The sequence below is a fragment of the Columba livia genome, chromosome 4, assembly GCF_036013475.1.
Source record: "Columba livia isolate bColLiv1 breed racing homer chromosome 4, bColLiv1.pat.W.v2, whole genome shotgun sequence".
Taxonomy (NCBI): Eukaryota; Metazoa; Chordata; class Aves; order Columbiformes; family Columbidae; genus Columba; species Columba livia.
In genome coordinates, this window is record NC_088605.1 from 73111693 (window position 1) to 73135507 (window position 23815).

Genomic DNA, 23815 nt, shown 5'->3' on the forward strand with positions numbered 1-23815 from the left:
ACCTTTGTAACTGAGATTACAAAAAAACTACAGCTTACACTACAGTTTTCTCCCTGATTGTAGATGGCAGATGCACACTTCTGAGTACTATCTGTCCTTTATTACCTGAACCTGCAGAGATAACCCAGCAAACCTACTTGAAGGGTTTAAGTATGACAATCAACTTGCTCAGTTGCGTTATTACAGAACATTTGTCAAACCAAAGTGTCCCGTTTCCAGCAGTGTTCTGCCTTTAAGAACAGAGTTACACTAGACACATGCATAATTGCACTGACAATAATTAGACTAGAATTACTCTTTTTGTTTTTGAAGTTACAAACAGTTTTCAGCAAGTGAAAAAATATTAGAGACCTAGTGCCATCTGATCTGATATCTACTGACACAAAAGTAATCTCAGTACTTTGACCCACCAAAAGAAAACCTCAATTTACTCATCACAAAACACACAGCATCATTCAGACCTAGTTTTCCCACTTAGTTAAGTCTCTTCCACTTATTGATATGGAATATATATATAAAAGTGCTCTGACATTTCAGAAGCATTGGATACATAATTTTTTAAAAAAAGGAAAAATCTTATTGGTTAAGTGCCTCACAAGCAACATTCCTGGTCTTACACAGCATTTTTGAGTTTGTGCACCTGTAACTTCCTAAGCATTTCTGCATCCATGATTGTATGTGCTTCAGGACTCTGCTTAGCAAGCTCTAGGACCTGTAGATATCAGCCTAATTAGCAAGAAAGGCAGTTGACTATAGTGACTTTTGGACTTGTGTGATTTTGGTTATGCCTGGAGATGATCCACTGTTACTTCTCCTGTTCTTATGCCTACCCTAACTCATGCTCCTATTTCCCCAATTTCTCCTTTCCAACTTCTTCCTGTTAAAGCTCTACCTTGGGCATTTTAAGTTGGTTCTTTCGGGTCTCTGACATGTTTTTTGGTCTCCGAAGCAGGTAAGCCCATTCTTCACTGATCCTTGAGCTCACAGTTTCAGGTGGGGGGTCAGCCATCAGCCACCACAGGGATTGGCAGCAAATAGAAGCACTTTGGATGCTGTGGCTTATGACAGCATAAAGAAAACCAAAAGACAAAGCTAAGATAAAATATCTTTGAAAATATCATGCATCTAAACAGCCAAAGGGTCTTGGGAAGCTACCAAAGGGTGGACAATTCTTTGCTTCTGCAGTCAATCACATTAGCAAATCCTGTTCTGCTTCTGTGCTAAGCCTAGTACAAATCATTGTTGTCATTCACCTTGGACATTTGCCTCCAAAGTGAGCTGTTCTAACATTAGAAGAAGGCTTCTGACTTTAAGTGTGGCCTATTTCTGCAAATTTGTTGTGACGGTATCATCTTTTGTTGTTCTTCCCCACCAGCAGTCACACAGATCATCTTTCAGCTATAGAGACAAAGCTATACATCATATCCAACGGAGGCTTAGGCCTTCTCTGGCACTTTTTAGCCTCTTCATGTGTACAGGTGTGTCTATGTATATAGATGTTTCCATAGTAACTGGTCATCACTCTTTGTAGAGCACTGCATATCATAAAGCAGAAAGATTATAGTTGGGCTTAAATTATATAGTCTTATATTTTAAAGAGACCCTTATTTTTTTAAAGCCACAGTGAAAACAGCACGATCATTTTCTTTATTGCACTGTGGTTAGAAAGGCATCTTCATGCACTGAAAGAAAAACATTCAAGGGTAAACTAAAAAATTCATGAAGTGTGGGGCTTATGGGGGGGTGTGGGGAAATCAATATGACCTCTTTGACAGATTCTGTAAAAGGTCTTTATAATGGGTGAATATAGCTTTCACATAAGCACAAATTGGAGCTTTCGAAAGTTACATTCCCAGCAGCTTGAAAGGTACTACAAAAGTGCATGTAACTGTGATTCTTGGGGGACAGGAAGGGGAGCACAACAAGGCTGCGCAGCCTCTGAGGGGAAAAGACCAAGACCTTCACTTCTGTAATAAAGCTCCTGGAATGGATGTGCTGCAAATTCAAGCCACTGGGAAATCAAGGTCTTAAAAACAAACAAACAAAACCACACACCACCAAACAAACAAAACCAAACCAAACAAACAAAAAACCCAGACAAACACCAACAAACCTCCTGCATCTGAGTCACAGAATGTTTACTTCAGTTTACTTTTGCTTCTGTCAAATTGCTCTCATTGCTGTCTCCTACTTAATTGGTGCACATCTCTTTGTAGAATTAAAAGTAGACCAAAATCACACTGTAAATAAACAGTTCTAAGCCAGACTTACTAATAATTTGGAGGTTTCAGATAGCCATTTCTTAAGTTCCTGTAAATGTGTGGCATCATTACATGCAGCAGTAGAGGTCAGGGAAGCCAGAGAACTAACAAACCCCTTAGGTCAGAAGAGCTGCTGCGTAGGAAGCCATTCAGCAGAGGCAAGGAAGACTAAGAAGACAGAGGGAATGAAATAGTGCAGCTGACAGCCTGCCAAATCAAGGGGATCATTTTTGATGCATTTGTTTCCCATCCTTTTGTATTTATAACAAGTTGTTTTTCTTCCAAGGAAGCAATCTGCTATATAATTAGAGGGGTTGGATACTACTTATTATTCATTAGTCCAACTCAGTTCATTGGACAGCTGTAGATTTCTTCATGTCTTCTCCGTGCATTTAGGCACTGACTTGATGGCAGTTGCAATTAAGTAGGCATAAAAAGGGACAGAATGTATTTTTCTGTTAGTTTTGTTTACCTTTTCTGCTGAAAATATTCCCCAGGTACCACTATCTCAGTTAAACAACTATGTCATTATCCTTGGTTTCTCTTTCACCCTTGAACACAAGCTGACTTATCTTGTCTCCTACTCTTCCACAGTCTTATTTTATTCCTTCTCTCCCAGTGGCCAAAGTGTTTACGCTGTCATTGCCCAGATTTCCTCCTCTAAATACAGCTATGTAAACTCTCTTTCCCAGCAAATCACAAGAATCCTTTGATGAGACCTACAGAGGATTTATGGCCAGGATGCCAAAGATGATTGTCCTAAGCTAAAAGCAACATTGACAGGAAAGTTTACTGAGGTGATTTGTGATGATTGGTCCATATGGGAAATTAGATAGCACCAAGAACATTAACCAAATACGCATTGATGTTAATTTCTAATGTCACAGCAATAAAAATTGCTATTCATCAGGTTATCTTTTCTCCCTGATTTCAAGGAGGAAATCTTGAAAGCTGAGAAGTTGCCTTTTAATTCTGTGAACAATATGCAGCATGTGCTGTGCTGCGGGAATTAATATTCAATCATCAGAACCCCCCTACTTTAGGTTTCCAAAGTCAGCACCATTTGAGTTGCTTCACGTGAAGTGATGCCTTGTATGTGGAATCAACAGAATGAACTGCACCTACTGTCTACTATAAAACACCTCTGCTCTTAAAGAAAAAACAACCAAATGCGGGAGAGTGGGGCGGTCTTGCTGGTCACTCAGCAGAGTTCATGACAAGACAATCCAGATCTTGGTGTAATCTTTGGACAAAAATACATCACACCTTAATGCTTACTGATCTGTCTTCTAAACCATACACTGTATGATGAATGAAGAAAGGAGTATCCGGATTTGATTTGCTGTTACGCAGCTACTCACCCCTGTTTTGATGACTCAACTCTCCACCATAAGGGCAGCTTCTAGAATATTTTGCAATCAGATGCAATATTTTCTTAAACGTGAGATAAAGTGAGCAAAAGAAAACAGTTGGGTAGCCAAGCTGAGGAAAAGGGCCTGAGCTTAAAGATCTGAACTGGAAAAGGAAATGGTTTATAAAGACAACAGATATGCCAAACTAGAGTTTTCATTAGGTCAGTTAGAAATAGATGCCGTTGGACCAATTGTAAATGAACTGGTGGGCCTGCCTGCAGCAAAGCTCTGATTTTTCTGGAGCAGGGTTTTACACAGCCCCCAGCTGGCTTGAGCCAGCTTCAAAAGCATTTGACCCCATTTAAATGCAAAGGACAACAATTAACAGGAGGAGATCAAAAAAGGTGATGCCAGATTAGGTGCTGTACTTTTCATTATCAAACTAGTTACCTCAGGCTTTTCAGTGGTTCTCATAGCTGTTAAGGAGATGTGCAAATGTTTTTCCCTCTTAAGTATATATAATGAATTTCAAAGCCCAAGAACTCTCCTGACTAACTTGAAACCTTTCTTCTATCATTGTACTCACAATTATGTTTTCCAATCATTTTCAGAGAAGCCCCTAGATATTCCACCTCTTCAGATTTCTTTTTTTTTTAAACAGACCGTAGTTTGGCTCGGGCTGTTATCAGCAAAGTGTATTACGGATGGTATCACCAAGGGATTAAGGTGCCATGTGCCAGCCCCTCCCATCCACCAAAAATAATGATTCATTTCAAATGAATTTATAAATAAAGGAGTTATGTGACATAGATATAAATTCCATATAAACAACATATGCAGTTTAGAACTTATTTGGATGCATTTATAACTGCTATTTAGGCTATAATGTAAAAAAACCAATGGTCACGAGATATTTTCCTATTAAATCAAAGTATAGGACAGCACAATATTTTGGTCTCTCCCAGCTCAAATTAGCTGATACTAAGGACTCTTTTTTTCAGACAATCTCCATTGCATCCAATTTGCTGAAAGGACTTTAAGCCTTTTTACAACAGCCTAGAGGAATGCCTACTCATTACACTGTCACCTGTGTAAAGATCAATGAAGATCCTTCCTTCTCGCTTGCTTATTAAAAATCCCACTACTGTCAAGTTACATTTGGTCCTAAAGAAAACTCCTTAGAGGCACCTGACCTCTGAACAGCAGCTTAGGCGCTTGCAATGGCATCCTGAAATCTGTCAACACAACTGCATTTTAAATGAACACCACTCAGAAATAAAGTAAATTTCAAGAATCCTTGGCTAATGAAACCATGCACTACCCTCATTGATGCTGTTCCTGAAGTCCTGACAGCTTTCTGGAATAAGTATTCGAGTTCTGGCTGGTTCCCAAAAGACAAATGCCCTTGCATCCGGGCAGTACTCACAGTTCACTTATGGTTGTTACCTTTCAAGCAGCTTTGTTTTAAACTGCCAGCGAAGAAGAGTCAAATGTTTAAACAAGTCACACAGGCACAAGATTTGCTGTCTTTACACAAGGCTTATATACAATACTCCACTGCAAAGTACACATGGCTCACGTCTAAATCCACTGTATCTGGCTTTGCCACTTTTACATCCTAACAGATTCCAAAAAAATTATATTTTAGTCCATCATTTAAAATCTCACGTGTTCTAAGTGCAACCTGTCTTATTGCTATTTGGAAGGATATAGACCAGGTCCATTTCCATACATGCCTACTGGCACACAGAAATTCTATAATCTTGTTTCTGAATTAGTGCCTCTCTTCAATCATAGCCTCACGCCTTCATTATTACAACAATATTCAGAAGCACTTTTTTCCCCACTGCCTACATGTGCCATATACCCTTTCATTACTTGCAATGAACATGAGAGAAAAAAAGAGTATGCAAGGCAAAAATATGAAGCATTTGCAACAGGTAGTACTGTCAGTTCACTGTCCAAATGAAAGTTGCATGGTGCATTAATAACCGTCTCTACAAAACACCACCCAAAAGAGAAGCCATCGAAGTCAGGAAATCAAAGCCCCCATACAAAACCTACTGACGATTCCAATGCCAACAGTTCCGAATACAGAACTCCAGTTTCTAGTGTTGGCATGGTGTGAGGTAAATCTTTAGTATGTATGTTAATTCTGTGTCTTTACACATTTTGTTTATTTATTTTTTCCAAGTTATATATTTCTACAGTAGATTTTCACAAAATGTTTTAGGATCAAGCTATTAGAAATTCATCACAGGTATCACTTCAACAGTAAGATATTACATATTAGCTGTTTTTCTAGTTTGTAAGGAAGTTCATAAAAGCACACAGTTTGAAAAAAGTTTGTTTTCATGTTAATTTTTGTAACAGCACCGCTCCATCCCTTGCATTCAGTAGCGTTCTAGGGAGATGGCTGCCACATTGAGTGTGAAGACAACGATACTGTTATGATTTCCAGAACATCTCTAACTCCTTCTGGGACACACACATACACATAAATCCTAGGAAGGTAAAGTCACTTTTAGTCATCAAGCTTTAGACATTCAGACCTTAGAAAAGTGAGGTTTTGGGTAATTTCAGTCACTCATATCAAGTTCGCTGCAGTGCTTAACCCTTTAATGTGGGGTCTCATGGGTTGAGAGTTACGGCAGGTTCTGAGAGCCCTGGCAATACAGATGGCAAGCAGTGTTGTGCCTCCTGATGAAGTTACAGAAATATTAATACTTGTCCAGTGCTGACCCTTCCTACAAGGAAGCTACAAATTTTGCCCCTTGGCTCAAAATCCATCCCCAGTAAGCATCTTACTTGGGAAATTGCTGCAATTTTTTTCCCCCTCAAATACAGACTGCTCATCGTTCCTATTTTAGCGCTTTATCTCTGGGTTAGACTGGGTAAGTAATTTTACATCAGAAGAGATCTGCAGGAAAAGCAGATAGTGGAAGGAAAATACTACTAATTCCTCATAAGAAGGAATCCAAGTGCATACAATCCAGTGGAGAACTATTATTTTGCAGATTAGTCTCCTTAAGGAGCAACTGGAGAGATCATTAAAATTACCTCTGTAGGTCTTTGATCACTGGTGTTATTTGCATTTCAAAACATCAAGTTGGACAGAGTTTACTGCAATTCTCTACTCCTAACTTGTAGCTCCTGCAGTTTGGTTCCCTGCTATCACATTGTGTCCTTCCTGACCTTTCCCAAAACCACAAATACCTCCTTTTGAACAATTGTCTTGCAAAGGTGAAGCAGGTTTATAATTCAGGACTGCTTAACAGCAAGCTGGCATGAGATAGGTCAGTAAAAAGACACCTCAGTATCAGGCCTTTTGTTGTACCTCGTGCTCTATTTCAGTGCTGTCATTGTGTTCCCCTCAGCCGACCGGACCAACACTAACCACAGAGTTCAAAGTGAGATCATGGTATGCACTTCGATATTTCGTTTGCAAGTTCCCCTCTCCCATACACACTAACATTTCTTTCTAGGACAGTACGCGAGAGTTTGAATTGATCTGATCACACTTTTATGTCTCTGGTCCTCCTGTTTTACTATTTCAAAAACAAACACCCCCTAAAATCCAAACAACCTGGTACTCTGCCTGCAAATCCAAATAATGCTTGCATTTATCCCATTGACAACAACTGTGGAGGGGCAGCTTGTCAACAACATTATGTTTCCTTTTCATTCTCCTAATTTCTCCTCTAGTGTCTTAATGAAGTGATGACTATCGCACACACTGTGAAAGAGGTCTCAGCAGAGGAATGTGACAGAGGAAGGTGCTTATGTAGAGTTTTACAGCTGCTGTGGCCCCTCAGTTTCTCTGCCTCAGGATGCAAAAATCCCTGGTGAAGGAAGGGGCTGAGAGGGCTGACCTGGGCTAGGGAGGAGGACTAAAGACACTGGCTCTGCTATTAGCTAGGCTCTGATAAGGAGACAGTTGCTGGGGCCAAAGAGGTCAGTAGTTTTGGCCATGGAATACCAGTTCTACTGAAGAGGAGCTGCCAAATTCATGTGTACTGTGATTAAGTTACAAAAGAAATAACCATCATTAATCAGTGGACATGATAAATGCTTTCTGACCACTTGCAAAATGAGGGGATATTTTTCAAGTTTTAGATCCTTCTGCATGACAAGAGGGGGACAGAATATTACGTCATATGTTGTTTAGAAGCAGAGTGTTTAGCTTATATTTAACTAATAATTAATAGATATATTGTAAGAAACTAAATTATAACTAACATCATCAACTATTTCTTAGTATAGATGTATTGTATGTCAAAAATCTCACAAATTGTAATGCATATGTAATAATTATGTGAATATAAGCAACACAAGAGCATCCAGTCTTTGGAGCACAATCCTCAGTGTTCCCCAGCACTGATAAAACAAAGAACGCCGCTCAACAGCATAATTGACTCTGCTGTTAAGTTTATTTCTCTGTTTCACCACCATCAGCAATGTTTGAAGGAGGTGGTGACTTGTGAGGAGCACGAATGGGAGCAGAAGGAATTATGAATTAAACTGGGACCTGGTGCATCCAGATTTGAAACATCTGGGAGCTGCTACCAACCTGCTTCTTCTCCAGAACCAGGTAGAACCCGGCTCTGCTTGTCGAGGCTGAGAAGGCTGCACCCTCAGCCTGCCCGCTGCAGGAGCAGCTGATGTGACCTGCTTTGTTTTCTTTCCTTACAACCGGCACCCCGACTCCTGCAAGGACACCCATCCCACAAACATGGGGTGCCCTGGGAGCACCTGACATTTCGCTCCAGAAAAACCCAGGCTCTGCTCTAAAGCAGCTGAACTCCAGACAGCAAGACTCACTGGGCTGCAGTAACCACTAAGCTTTACCTGTCAAAAATGTTTAATCTGATGAATTGCTCTAAGTTTCTGCAGTGAGTGGCAAGGAGTGGGAGTGACAGCATTAGGGAGAACTTCCATAGCAGCACAAGGGGTGACATTTACTGGTCTTGATAGCATTTTTTTTAAAGGCATCTTTTCCAGACCATGGCTTTAATAAGATAATACATTGGCAGACATACCAGAATGCTCAATGGAAAGGCACAGGTGTTGCATGAAAAGAAGGTTCATTTCCAGTAGATTTCCTAGTTACAAGAGCACTTTAATCATTCATCTTATTACACATAGCTACCTAATTTTTCAGTGCTGTCATAAGTGGGAGGGGGGAAAAAAAGTTGTAGACACCTGGTTAAGCTTAAATCCAAGTAAAATAGCAGATTTATATTTTATGTAGAGAGTAGCCCAATTCTTTTAACAACAAAATTTAATATTTCCTTCAAATCTGCTACTCAATGTCCTTAACCTCCAGCACCATATTTCTTTGGCAGTTCCTGACAGTTGGGCTTGACATTTAAAAGAACCTCGGTAGTAAACTGTCTATTGTTGCTAATTTCTAAGTGGCTGTTTACATCAAGCTGTCAATGCCCTTTTGAGCAATTAAAGCCCACCCCAGGGGGGCCTGTGGAGAGTTCATGGTGATTCTGCAAAGCACTGGGGTGCTAGGCTCAAGTTCTCCAATAGGACTGGTGCTACCCTCCACAGTAGTTATTTAAAGGCACACACACACACAGCCTACTTCATAGCAGTGTCTTAAGATGCTGTGACAGATGCACTCCTCCAGTGTGAACTAACTGGACTTTAATCCAGGCAGATGCTCAGCAAGAAGCCTTAAATTAAGTTAATCTTATTGTACAAGGCTATCAGGGAGAACTCAGCACTGAACGTCCCTAAAAGAAGTTTGGCTGGAGAGGGGGCTGATAAGCAGCAAAAACTGCATTAACACAGCAGAAAAGGTGACTACAAATCAACCACTTCACACGATAGATCTGCTATAAATCATCTGCAGCCATCAGGGCCTATTAAGCTCTCCCTCCACAGCAGCTGGCCATGTGGTGGTGATGTACCCTTGAGCAGGGACACCTCTCAAAGTTACACCTCGAGGCTGAGAGATACCAAGCCACTGATGTCTGGTGTCAGGCAAGGTAAGTGACATTTGTGCATGCATATAACATTTAAGATATGTACAGTAAACTTAAAGATAGTATGGGATTCAAAAATTATCAGTTAAGTGTAGCAAATAGAGTATCGACTGCCAGTCCATCTGTACTTATTAAATATTTTACACACCTAGACTTACCGACTAGAACTCCAAGTATTAGATCAGATCTGAGTGATTTCTGACACTTCGACAGATATGATATGCATTTTACTAGAAGGATGCAAATAGTGAAGCACCAGAAGGCTGACAGATTTGCGCAAGGTCAGAGGACAACCTGAGCATATGAGCACAAGCCTGCCAGAGTCAACATTCTTCAGGTTCTAACCACTCACGCAAGTTAATCTTTATTCATGTTTAAAGGATTGCTTCTCAAGGTGGCACTGTTCATGTATATGAGGCCTCCCCAGCACTTAGACCACAGAGAAGAATAGATATCAAGCTGTTTGGGTCCAGGTCTGCCACAGTGCTAAGCTGAAATCACCCCCTGCAATGTAAGAAAAGCCTTGCCACTTGCTTGAGGCCTCAGCAGTTGAGCAATCTCACCATCTGTAGGAGCACAGCAAAACCTGCAGAGAAAAGGAGCAGCCTTCCTAGTGCCAGCCTGGCCAAGATGATGGATGCCCCTGCCCCTGGGGAGGCTGCACCGCAGCACTCCCTGGGCCATTGCAAGGGACCTCTCTTCAGGGAAAATCCCTGGCACTCCCAGAAGGTGTTTCCTGTCCACAAAATGGACCCAACCAACTTTATTTGAAAGGCCAGCTCCCTCTCTATAAGAAGTTCCCATCCCAGAGACAAGTTACTTTTCCCAAGCGCCTCATTCATAGCAAGCAACAGCATAGCAGCAGACAGACAACATTACAGAGCTGTTATATTTAACTGCTGGGCAATCACTTGATTGCACACAGGAAATAAATTCTAATATAAAAATATTCTTGTCAACAGCTGTTGGAAGGAAATGTCACCATCATGGTGTCTAGACATTGCCAGGCTGCCCTAAATCAGATTGCAAATGCAGGTCAGCACTACAAAGTCTTATCAAAGTGGTTAAAATGGTGGCTTGCCATTAAAGGGGTTTCAGCAACAAGCGGTCTCCCATTGCTCTCAGCACAGCAGTGCTAGAGTTGCACATTGTTTGGGGATTGCCACCAGAAGGGCAACTTGAAACTCAAGAGCAGAACGGGAGTTCCACAGCTTTAGTGGCAGACTTCTTATTCCAGCCTTGTCACAGGCACACAGAAGACAAATCAACGGCTGAGGATTTGCCTTATTCTAGCTCTTGTGAAACATGAACCTCCTCTGCAGGGATCTGGTGCTGCTGCCTTGCAGATAGGAGCTACTGCCATCACCACATCTCTAAGGGGGTTTCTATCCTTCCTTTCCAGTGGCCCCAAAACCTACCAAGGCACAGGCTGTAGAAAGGACAGGACAGCCATGGCATAGGTGCTGCCAAGGTATTTCCATAGCAGTTACTACAGAAGTAGATTCTGGCTACCCACCCTTAAATCTTACTACAGGTATTCAAAAGAGGTGAGTTGGCATTAGGACAACACAGGTGAGAATCACTGCTGTAACACACAAAGATAAAGACAGCCATTTAAAAGCTTTCCTGAGCTGATAACAGTGCCCTTCCTGTACTGCCATGCTGCTGCTGGCAGAAGCAAGGCCAGCAGCGGTTCCCTGGGCACCGCGAGCAGAGCGCAGCACGAGGCCGGCTGCTACAAAGCTGGTGCCAGGCTGCGTGGCTCATCAGTGGCCAATGAGACCAGCCATCTGCATGGAGCGAGACAGCAACTGGAAATTTGTAATAGCCACCTGCAGGGAGGGATTTTCCTCCAGGGAATTTCTCTTGCAGTCTGCTTCACAAGACTTTCCTGCAGTAGCCAGCAAACATACTAAAAGATTTCAGACAGCTGTCAGGAATTAAGTACTGGAATTTGCCAAGTCTTTGCATATTATAGGATCAGCAATAACATTTGCTCCCTCTCCCAAACTGAAGCATGAAGGTGCTGAGCAGTGGCTGGTGCTCAGAAAGTACACCTGCAAGTCAGCCCAGAGCCACATGGAGGTTCACAGGGTTTGAAGGTTCAGCAGGAGGTGCACACCCACTTTCTACTTAATTCATTTTCAACCACTATTACCACGTAAAACTGCACCTCAGTGCAGACCAAAAGTTGCATTGGATTGTTTCTGCTATGCCATCCTGTTGTGCTCAGTTGAGCACACAAACATGGACTAGAAGAAACCAAAGGAGAACAGTGGTACCCACCAGAAGAGGTGCTAAGTCCAGCACAGCTTGGAACAGTGGCTGTGGAAGCACATTTGTATGCATGTATGATGTGACTTTAGAGGAACACTATTCATTTAGTAATTCATAAGGTACTATTCTTTCCTCTCAGTTTCAGTTTGTCTCTTACTGCCTTGTAATTCCACTTCTGAATGGATGGACCAATAAGTGAAATTCTGCAGTATTTTGAGACTGCTCCAGTCAGCATTTGGCAGCATGATTTTATTCCCCACAAGGGAATTAGTCTGTAAAATTTACCTGTGCACACATTAGCCATACTGGGGTGAATCATTTAAGCATTTTAAGAAAAGCTATAGAAAAATGAAAGAAAAAAAAATAGAGAAAGCTGTACGATGTGTGTCAATGGCTTACAAATTCCGTCCCACAGTCACGTAACTGTTTTGCAACAGGTCTCAGAGTGCACTGAAAAGCCACATAGAGCCTCCAGTCAGGAAGCAGCTGAGAAGAAGGTTGTTTATCCATCCTTCAGCCTTACTCTCTGATACCTGAACTACAACATCAACTTAGTCAAATAAAGGGTGCAGTTCCCAGATTCCCGTTTCCTTGTGTCACTGTGAACTGTGGCAGAGTAACTCCATCACTGTGTTTTTACCACTTGGCACAGAGCGTATTTGTGCCACAACTCATTTTCAGCAGAGGCGGAACAGCGATGCAAAGCTATGCCCTGCCTAACCCAGTGGTACATAGGGTATTGCAGATATCAAAATACACCAGCAGACTAAAAAGTATTTTAGAAAATGAAACCAATGTACTCACAGAAGTGAAGAGCAGCCTGGAGAGAAGAGACTGAACTACCTCAGCAGGATGAAAGCAACAGCCCACACAAGTGTGTCCACACCTCTGAGATGCTCTGCAGTACCAGCAGCCTCCTCCACTTGGGAGATTCAACATCTTTCCTTGACACCTGTATGGAGAGAGAAAATAGTGTCAAGCTCTGAACTCCTCAAACTCTTTATGTCGTCGGAAGTGCTCTTAAAGGTAGGAGAAAGGAAACAAGGGGAACAAGCGCTTTCCCACCATATATGCCCAGCCTATGCACAGTGACAGAGGTAAGCTTTTTTTTTCAAATGCTGAGCTTGTTGATTACAGAGCAAGCTCTCTGTCCTGGAGAAGGGATTGTGGCTTGCACCACCGAGTATAAAATTTGAAGGATGAAAGCACTTTCAGCAAGGCCTTGCCTTTGTTCTGGTGAGTCCTGAAAAGGAAGGAGTCAAGTCCCTGAACAACCCCAGCCACAGTCTGGGTGTTTGTTGAATGGTAACTAAGCTACTGTGCTCTGCAGAAGAATAATTCCCTGGTTAAACAATAGTGATCTGTTTGCTGTTGCTTACATAAGCCTCCAAGTTTCTTCCTTTCAGATACAGAAGATCCTTTCTGTTGCAGCCTGTGCAGAAATGAGCATGAGGAGCAGCTGTGTGCAGCTTTTCCTAATACCCCAGCAACGCCTGCTTTTCTTTCGGAACTCCAGGCAGAGTCCGTGCAGCCTTGCACACTTTGCTAGCAAACATGCAGCTCAGCGTGGCTCAGGAAGCTACACCAACCGCATCAGAAGATGCACTGGGCCAGGGTGGGTCACTCTAGAGCACGCTGGTCTCATCCAGTCCCCAGGACATTTTGCCCAAGTCACAAGCAAACACCATGCAATGACCACGAAACATAAATACTGTTTTACAGTATGTTGACACACCTGAAGCAGCATGCCACACCCCACCAGAGCCATATTTCATAACCTGAGGCTGGCAGCCTCTGTGGCACATTCTGGGTCAGGGCTTAAGGTCATGTGCATTAATTTAGGTTATAAAGGCTTCTGTATAGGGGAAAGGAAGGATGAACTGTTGTGCTCTTGTCCACAGTGTTTAGAACACTATCCTGAAAAGTGTACTCCAGGGATGCAGTAAAGATGCCTTTAATTTGCAGGTTTGCTCCAAGAGAAAGATCAGGACTACATCTCTAGGCCACAACTTTCTGTCCTGGCTATGTTTACAGTGAAAGTTCATATTAAGATATTATTTAATTTTTCTCTTTTCCTTAGCAGCTGCCACAGCAACTCCCAAGGGTAGCCTGTTGTCTTTGGCCACTTTCCAAATTATGCTATACTCAAATTAAATAGTATTATTGTCATTTGAAAGGAAATGTTTCTATTCTTTCCTGACCTTCTGTCTCATTTTGTCTTCCTGGAAAGAAGATGGAGAATGAGAAGACAAAATCAGAAGTAATGATATTTCTTAATAAAGAAAGTCTGTCAGGATTTCCTAATACCATGGAAAGGGTTGAGGGGAGGGTATGAATACAAAAAATGATGCTGCAGTGACAGTGGTGCACCTTCATCAATGTAAGTAGGGGAAAGAAAGAGGCACAGTGGAGTTTAATCAGCCACTACAGCCACCTCCCAAAATCTCCAAACATGTTAAACCTCTGTTGAAATACAGCTCTGGCTGATTGAAACCCAACATCAGCCTCTGGTCTCCTTCCCAGAAGCCAAGGGGCCCATCTTAGAAAGCTTCTGGGGTTCCATTTTCAGGAGACCAAAGTCTACAGCTTCATCAGAAACAAAACATCACCAAATAATGAAAGTCATCATTATCAGCTCTACTGGCCCTATTGTTTATTTATGGTAACTGAACTGCACACAACACATAATAAGCTGGTTTTCTATGCTATGGCTATATATGATTTCAGCCCATAAGTCAAAGTTCTAGTATGAGCCGTTTTCTACTTGTATGGAATCTACCACTAACAATTACAGTTCTTTTAGTCTCGTACCACATCGACATTACTTCCAATTAGCCATAAGGATTGCTAACATGGGCCAAAAACATCGTTACATTTGCTAAATAAGAGGCTTTTTTATGACAGCGGAAGCTCAAAGATGTTACAACTCAACAACTACTTCTCAATGAAAGCAGCATCCACAGCAACAACTAAAGCCTGTTGAACACACATTTTTGCAAATCCTGGTTAGGAGGGGGAAGAATCACTGTGCTTTTTTACTATTCAGAGAGGGGATAAATAGGATCGCAAGAGGACTCTGCAGGCCATGACAATGAAAACAGTTTCCCTTCCATCCCCATCAAGTCACCTTAACATATGACTTCTTTCTGCAATAAACGCTTCTACTATCACCGGAACATTGCTGCTCTGAGAAGTCAGCCTCATGCACAGCTATGCCAGAAAGGCTGATTGTAGTCATTTATAAGAAAAACAGATGATAATTGCTTGAAAAGAGAGCAGCTCATTGGAACAGCTCAAGAACCTTGCCGATCTTTTAGTTTTTTAATATTCTTCTGGTGAGGAAATTAGGCAATTTCCTGCAATAACACCATAGTAAGAAGAAACGCAGTCAAGTGTCAAAGCAAGCGGCGAACTGTGCTCTCTCTAAATGCACATGCTGGCATCTAAAACTATTTGTAAATACCTTGAAAATAGAACTACTTTACTACAGCAGGTCAAGTGAGAAAGTTTACGCCTTTACTAATAAATTACAATAAAAAGTGTTTAATACAGTTTGATTAAATAAAATTCACTAATCCTGATGCTGCCTGATTATATTTGAATAACTAGTCATATGAAATAACAATAATTGAAGACTATCACATACACAAGTGTGATTGGTTAAGATCAAGGATCATTACTATTTCCTATCTTCTGACAATTTGACTTTGTACATTCAGCTATCCTTTATTTTTCAGGATTTAAAATACATATATACACCCATTGAGACATATCAGTATTTCCTCACAGCTTCCTAATAGTTTAGGTATATGAAAACCAACAAAAACATATCTTCAAACACCAGAGTCAGCAGTTAGATAAATAACAGCATCTCCCTCCTTTTCTAAGCACCTTCCTCCCACATGTTCTTTCCTTATATCCATGGTTCTTTTCTGTTCACATATTTATCCTCCTCGTCTTCCCTTTTCCTTTCTAATAAAGGATTCTCATTTCTCCTATATATCTTCTTATCCTTTCCTCATTCAGTCTGGATTTCACACCCCTCTTCCCCAACCTGCAGACTTCTTCACTATTTCCACAGGCCTTGGCATACAGGTTCAAGCAAGAATTTAGGATTGTTCAAAACATGGGTTTTGGTTTTGACTGCATGGTATTATTTGGCATCAGATTGTATTGCATGCCTGTTACTTGCACAGTGAACTCTATCAGTGCAGATACCATGCACATGTGCGGCACATATTGCTGAGGTCACCCGTACAGCCATGACGTTGGCGATATCAGGTTAATTAGGATTGAAATACTTATGCAAACAGGTTTCCAGTAGAGAGAAAAAAAATATCTAAGTGTGTCTACAGTAAAAATTATTATAACTGATGCAAATGACATACCCATTAATTAGAGCATAATCTCTGGGTAGGCTGCACAAGGAAGGACAAGCTACTCCTTTCCTAGGTCTAACTCCTTCTGAAGTGACTGCAAGGTCCTCCACAAAGATCACTTCAGCAGAACTGGGAATTACACTTGAACACAAAGGCTCAAAAGCAGCAAAATTTGATGGTCCACGTACACAGATTGTTAAATTTGCCACGTAATTTTAAAACATTTCTCCTCTGTATTATTCATTAAGTCAATGCCAAAGGAACTGGGCTGTGTGAGAGATGACTGCACAGCAGATGATACGACGAATGACACTCATTACAATAATGACAGGGTGAAACAGCAGTACAGAAAAAAATACATGGCATCTTGACACCATTTAGCCATATAGTCATTACTTATACCGAAAGAAAATGACAAGAGATGATGATCACAAGAGCAGTTAGAAATTGCCATTACGCTATTTAGATTAAAAAAAAAATTAAAGACCACTTCCAAAAGTCTATTATAAGATTCAAAGAGAGTTTGTGAAATAAAGATAATTCCAGCCTTACACTTAGAAAAGCCATTAATCCTTTGACACAGACATTTGAGCCCAGACTTTAAAAGTAGTTAACAAGCAAAAAGACTAAGGAAAAAAACAATCAACTGCAAAGAATAACTTGCCATGGTTTGCTTGTTTTTCCACTAGTGAAAGAAATAGGAATAAAGTTTGAGGACTAAGCACGTATTCTCACTGAAGAAAAACTGTTCCTGTCAATAGATAGTGCACTTACCGAAGTTTGTTCTCATTTGGAGCACTACAAGCAAACACCTTTAGGAGGACTTCTGATTAACATGCTTAACAACCCTATTCTGTTTAAACTACTCCAGAAGCTCTTATATAGCAAGAACATCAAGAAGAGCAAGTTACATCAGCTTTAGTTATATGTACCCTCTAAATACCTGATATGGTAGCAATAGTATCTTATACCCCTCCAAAGGCCACACTTACCATTGATAGAAAACTGCTGAAAGCTGCCCTGGTCCTTCACAGTAGTCAGAAGAATTCACGACAATGAGAAGGTTATCATTGACTCATAGGCTTTAGCACCAGATAGGAACACACTCGCTTCGCCACATGCTTCCTACATAGAGCATTAAAGGCTTTGCACAGTATTCCTGCTTGTTCAGGCTCTTTGGTAACCTCCTGTCTACCCTGCTGGCATCCCAAGGCAGGTTACTTGAGCCATACACCCTTAGGAGAAGGCAGCAAGCAATGCCCAATGCTAAGAGCCCCACTCCTCTGCCCTGCTTGGGGCACCCGCATGACTCCACCAGCATCCCCCCAGCTGCACCCAATAACCCCCACCCACACAACCCAGATTGCTATTAACCCTGCTCTCCACCTGCTTCTTTGAGACCTCATTAGGTGATTATGCTGAAGTCCACAGTATGCTAAAGAGAGAGTGATTTTTGTTTGATTGCAGGTTTTTTGTTTGTTTTGTTAAAGAAGCATTTTCTCTCTTCACTAGTAAAACCAGCTCATATAAAGTACATCAGCTCAGAGGTGGTAATGCTCAGGTCAGGTTCCCTGCTCCTTGCAACATTCTCAATACTCTGAATGATGCCTTATTTCTTGAAGATTGAACTAAGGAGTTGTAACTTACTGTAAGCAGAGCAAAGGGAGTTTCAACTGAACTGATTCATTCATTAAACTTGGTATTAAACTACCAGCAAGTGAATTTGCAGAAACTGTGGAATCTCTGGAAAATATTAGCAATGATACTGATGACTTTTTAATTTTTTTTTAAATACTAGACTTCTACAAAAATTAGGAATTTAGCAATTGATTATTTAACTTCATTACTTCTGTGCAAGGCAAACAAATCCAAATAATCTGATATATTTTGTTTGAATATGCAGGATATATCACACAGGATAACACTGATAAATGTGTTTAAGAATGAGACCGAGTGAATAGGCACAACTTCTAACAACATTAGAAGGAAATAACAAGATATTTCAAGTGTTAGTTTTGACAGCTCTTTGTCTTAATCTTGTTATTACTGTAATGACATAATTTACAGATTCTATAGGTTCTAACAATGCTGATTATTATACTTATTTAATAAAATATACAACTGAAATAATAAAAATGAAGTGTGGGATTTAGCTTCCATTCAAATCAAGGTAAATGCTGCAGGTGATTTTAAAATGAAGCGATAAATAGAAGCATTTCATAATAGGTTATGAGAAAACAAGGAAGAAACTCCAGACCTGTGCAGCAAGCTGTGCTCCCCACCTGCCCCTGGACTTAGACAGGTACATTCTCACTGAAGCTCTCCATTCTCTCTAAGCTGGCCACAAACATTCACCAGCTTTAGTGGGAACAATGCAGTTTGGTTTCCCAGCCAAACATGTGACCCTTTGTACTGTGCCCTGTGCCTGGGACTTGCAGGTACTATTGGAAAACACCTAGAAAAAATGGGTGACAACGTTGTAATCCATAACGGAGGGCTAGGGCATAAAAGAAGCCTAAGCAGCTACCAAAAAACACAATAAATCTGTAATTGGGACTCCAACCAGCAAAGGACAGTTTTTCTAAACTGTTGTGAGTCAGTGGTCCATTGTCCTTGACAGTTACATAAACCATTGTGATTTAAACACATGTAATCAAGTGAAAAACCTTTTTATATTTTATTTTATTTCCCCTGACAGAGTGGTTAAAATTAAGCTGTTTTGGTGGACGTCAAAGAATCACTTAAAGGTATACAATCCTATTTTTTCATAGTCAAAACGTGATGATGGTTGTGAGCACTAAGTGGCAATATTACATACTTAATATTTGTTATGAGATGAAAAACTGTTTTATCCTATTGATATTCCCATTTATATTCTGCAACTTGATTAGAACAAGGCTGATGTTTCCCAGCAATTTACTCGTTACCTAGAGCTCTCTTGCTTGTGCTTTGGGGAGCAACCGATGCACATTTTTTACAGTTGTGAAAGATTCACTGCCTGAGATCACAGCTGTGATAACTGCATACAGGTCTCACTGCTTTTGTCAGCATTTACAAGGTTAAAGGTATTAAGCAAAATTCTAGTGCATTTTACATGTCTATATTTTTATCCTCATGCAGTTCAACTTTAAGTAAAAAGCTAAGTTAACTCTCAAGGATTAGCTGTAAAGCTACTGGTGCTATACATTGCAAGTGTAGTAAAGACCTTTTCTTTAGGAATGGCACATCTTGCTTTCACCAGCACACTTGTTGAATAAGTCATTTTCAGCTCAAGGAGAACAAGTGAAAGCAATTTAAGCTAAGTCAGCCACCCTATGGCAAAAACCATTCATGTGGCTCAGCTGTAACAAGGACTTAAATGATTACAGCTGTTTCTGGATAGTCACGAGCCTTGGGTCTCAGTTTTGACTTGTCTATCTGAGACATTTATGGTATAATTATTTTGTATTGGATGGATAGTGCTGTGGCAAGCTGCAGAGGAGTCTTATCTCTTGCTACTTGCAAATTAACTTCTCTAGAGAAAGAATGCAGGGGAGGGTTGAGCCTCAGAGAATTTACACCAAAAAAATAAACAGGAAAACCCTGAGCGTTTTCTTCTTTGAGCTGCAGGTAACCTTATTTCTTTCCAGAACAATACGGAACAGCTGTGTAATTAGCATCTGCTTCTACAAAAAAGATTTTCTGTGTCTGCTCTCCTCTTGTGTTTGCAATGGACAATTAAATATAATACCTAAAAACAAGTGTGTGAGGATGGGAAAAGCTAGTTTACAAGACCCTAATCATTATATTTCAGAAATCTGACAGAGGGCATATTCTAGAAGGAGATTTACTTCAGACATTAAAGGAGGAAAATACAGTGTGGAATCTATATGATGTAATAATTAGAAAAGTTGACTAGTGGTGGTAACGCAGTTTGAATCTCTTTCAGTTAAATAAGCACTGCAAATGCAGCACCCCACGTATACATAAAAACCAGTGGAGTCATTAGGCATTATTTCATCAGCTCCTTTGTAAGCAGTGGGATTCAAGGCTGTTTTATCACAAGCGACAAGGAAAGAAAAGCAGGATTTGGCAAGTGTATTTATATTCTGAGACAGAATTATTGATAATGGATAAGATTGTCACATTACATATCTTCACGAGGGAAAACAGTCAGAAGTTTAAGCAAGAGAAACTCTGCCTGCATGAAAGGAAAACCAAAATTCACAGTGATGATGGTCAGGCACTGGATAAAGGGCCCAGGGAAGCTGTGGAATCTCCACCCTTGGGTATATTCAAAACTCAAATAGATAAGACCTTGAGCAGCTCCCTTGTGCTTTAAAGTTTGCCCTGGATTGCACAGGGGGATAGACTAGAGGCTTTAAAATATCCTAATCTAGCAAAGCATGCTTTAATGCCAAATACTAACTTTTACGTTCTGAAGAATAGCTGAAAGTATCTTACACACACACACACTGCAATTTCTCAGCCCTATCCAAGAGACTGACAAGATGCAATAGGTTATAAATTGGAAGAATTACTTTCATAGTTAGAAATATATCCATATCAAATTAAAATAATAGCAAAGGCAAGAGTGGCAAAAATTATCCAGGATATATTAGTTCTGTCTTTATGTAAATATTTGGATTAAGTCAAATATTTTTTCCCCATATTAACAAGAATACAGACCTGAGGAAACATGAAACAACATGTTAAATATTGTTTTTCTTCTCTCTGCCCTTTCTAATTCACAACTGTGATTACAAAAATCACATTGGAAGTAATCACAAATACAGGCAAGAAAAATCATTTCCACCAGCTCTGAATATTTTCAAGTAAAGCAAAGCAAACCAGGAGGGAACACAAATGAGCTGTGTGTCAGTTACAGCGTCTTTCAGGTCTTTCCACGGAAAGCTTTCACCACGGCTCTGTGAGATCACGTCAGCTGTGGATAAGCCCTCTTTTCTAGAGAACTTACACCAAAGTGAATTATTTGTTAACCATCTAAAACATTGAAATTAAACTTCTCCCTTTGTTAAGCATTGATAAACCCCGTTGCCTAGGTATAAGTAAGTTTTTCAGAGAATAACAAGAGAGAACTCTTGACTAAGAATGTAGCCATGCTTTAGTCCCTTATGTAAACCACAGTAAAGATTTGCTGGTTTTGTAGCTACAGATGCTTCAAAATCAGCACAAGCAGCAAAATCTAATTGAGAAACCACATGGGACATAATTAAATTCCTATCAGAGTAAAAAATTATATCACAACAACAGGGCTTGTTACTGGGATTACATGATACAAGGCAGAATGGACCAACACAGGGGAAGGAGTAAAGAAAGAAGTACCTGGAAGTTCAAGCAACATTATACAGAAAATTTATCTTCCTTTTTCTTATAGGCAGCTTCCATGTTTACAGCTACAGATGCAAAATGAAACAAGGGAAGACTGAAATGAACCATATCTAGTACACTGATTAGCCAACATGAAAATAGTCCACAAGCATTTCTGAATGTTTACACAAACAGTAGATGAAGGTGACAAAGCAAGCAAGAAGAATTATTAGTAGCACAATCAACTAATTTGAACAGAAAACACCACCTGAATTTTTGGTCTTCTCAGTTACTTTCACTGCTAAAACAATTTGAATTATTTGATTTTAAAAAACAATGCAAGAAAATGGTCTACTGATCTCTGCATGAAGTGTGATTTTTACTGTTTTAAAAGTTAAGTCAAGTACATGGTAAATAAATCACTTATTAGTCGAATCAATGGCAAAGTTTTATGCTTTTCCAGCAAAGAATCATTCTCACATTCTAGACCTTCCTGTATTGCCTGCAGCGTATGTCACCAGTAGATCTTCCCTCTGTTCATCTCCCACTCACCATTAAGCATTCTGCAATGAAAACAAACCTATGGTATTATCTAAATAAATATTACACACATTGCTGAATTCTTGCAAGACTAGGCCAACACTATAAACTTGAGTAATGAGAGAAGATTCCCTTCTTGAAAAGGAATACAAACAGTTGTGTGTATTTGAGTTCGGTTCATTAAGTGGACAAGAGTCTTTGCTTGATTGTTGCTATTTCCAAAGATGCTCATCACAACTCTCTGCTGCTAACTCCTCTCACTTAGCTACACAGAGAGCTTAGGCAACTAACTTAGATATAGAAATCCACCTTGCAGATACCTGAAATCAAGCAAGATTGTCTTTGCTGACCACAGCTACAAGTGAAAATATCTGTTTACATCCTATTCTGGAACTGGGATTATGTTTTTTGTCTATGCATGTGTAAGATTGTTCTTATAGGTGTAAGGTACTTCCCTCCCCTGTGGTAATCTGCTACATGACCTGCATTAAGCAAGTATTCCTGGGTGACACTTCTACCACCAGTTAACCTCATGATTGCTTTATTTTTGATTGAAAACTGGCTCTCGTTCTTGACACCTGACACAGTGTGACATGCCCGGTAGCCCACAGAGAAAAAACAAAGCAAGCATCGCTATAAACTTAGCACCTGAGTCATTGACAGCATCCAAGACATCATTCTGTAAAAGTGTTAAGAACCAGCTAAATGCTGTTTAAGGCTCTGATAGTATTAGTTGTTTTACTCCCACCATGCAGAATCCCTTCAGTCATTCAGCATCGTGTCCACTGCTCCCGTTTCCAAGCAGACATCAAGGAAAGGTGTGAAGCAAAACGTCAGAGGAAACGAAACCAGCCATTTTTTTCCTTTCCTGCTAAACTCGCTCATTCCCCTCCGCAAGTTACACCTTTGCTGATGCATGGGTGAACTGCACTGTGGAGGTGATGAGGATTTAAACACAAAAAGTCTAAATATAACATTCTGTATAGTTTGTTTCATACACTTTACAAGCAGCTGGAAAGGACTGAACAGAGTGTTTATGTGTGACACATGTCAACGTGTTACTATGTTTGCATAAACATTTTTTCTCTTAAAATCTAAGAAGCTGAAGTGCTCTCTAGCATGAGCACATTAAGCACACTTGTGTTTGCACATGTATTTTTGATTGTGTATTTCACAGGATCATTAGCGGGCCTTGCACAAAAACAATTTATGAGCTTATTAAATTCATCCTTGTAGTTAAATTCATTACTACAAGTTTATTTCTGTTTTGGAACTAGACATATATTAGTTCTGTTTGAATTGGATAAATGTTTCATCAGCAGCAATATACCATTATATTTTCATTTTGTCCTTTAGCATACAAAAATGTTGTTTACATTTCGAGTTAATGCCCATCATTGAATCATAGAAAGTTGAATATAGAACAGTATTCTGTAAGTTGTTGCCATAAAAGTTACTTCTCGATGTAGAATATGGCACAATTGTGCTCATTTCACGCTTTAATAGAGCAATGATTCAGATAGTTGTGTATGCAACTAGGAGGAGATGACTTTTTCAGTATCCAGTTGATTTAGAGATACTGCAGATGGATTAAATTGTTTTAGACTTACACCAAAATACTAATGTAGCTTTCATCAGTTCCAGTATTATAAAAATTCCAGTTGTACCTTCTGATGTTAATTAGACACAATCACTTAAAT

The 23815-nt window shown here is 40.1% G+C and overlaps 1 long non-coding RNA gene across 8 annotated transcripts in view; it reads right to left on the minus strand.

The window, feature by feature from the left end:
• LOC110356328 (uncharacterized) overlaps positions 1-23815 on the minus strand; it is a 244019-nt gene that overhangs the window by 87220 nt on the left and 132984 nt on the right. For 7 of the 8 annotated variants that reach the window (XR_010472583.1, XR_010472589.1, XR_010472584.1 and 4 more), the window contains one exon: positions 12691-12838. This is a non-coding gene — a long non-coding RNA (uncharacterized LOC110356328). Of the gene's footprint in view, positions 1-12690; positions 12839-12951; positions 13098-23815 lie in introns of those variants that run through there. The other variant, XR_010472588.1, reaches the window with a different exon arrangement.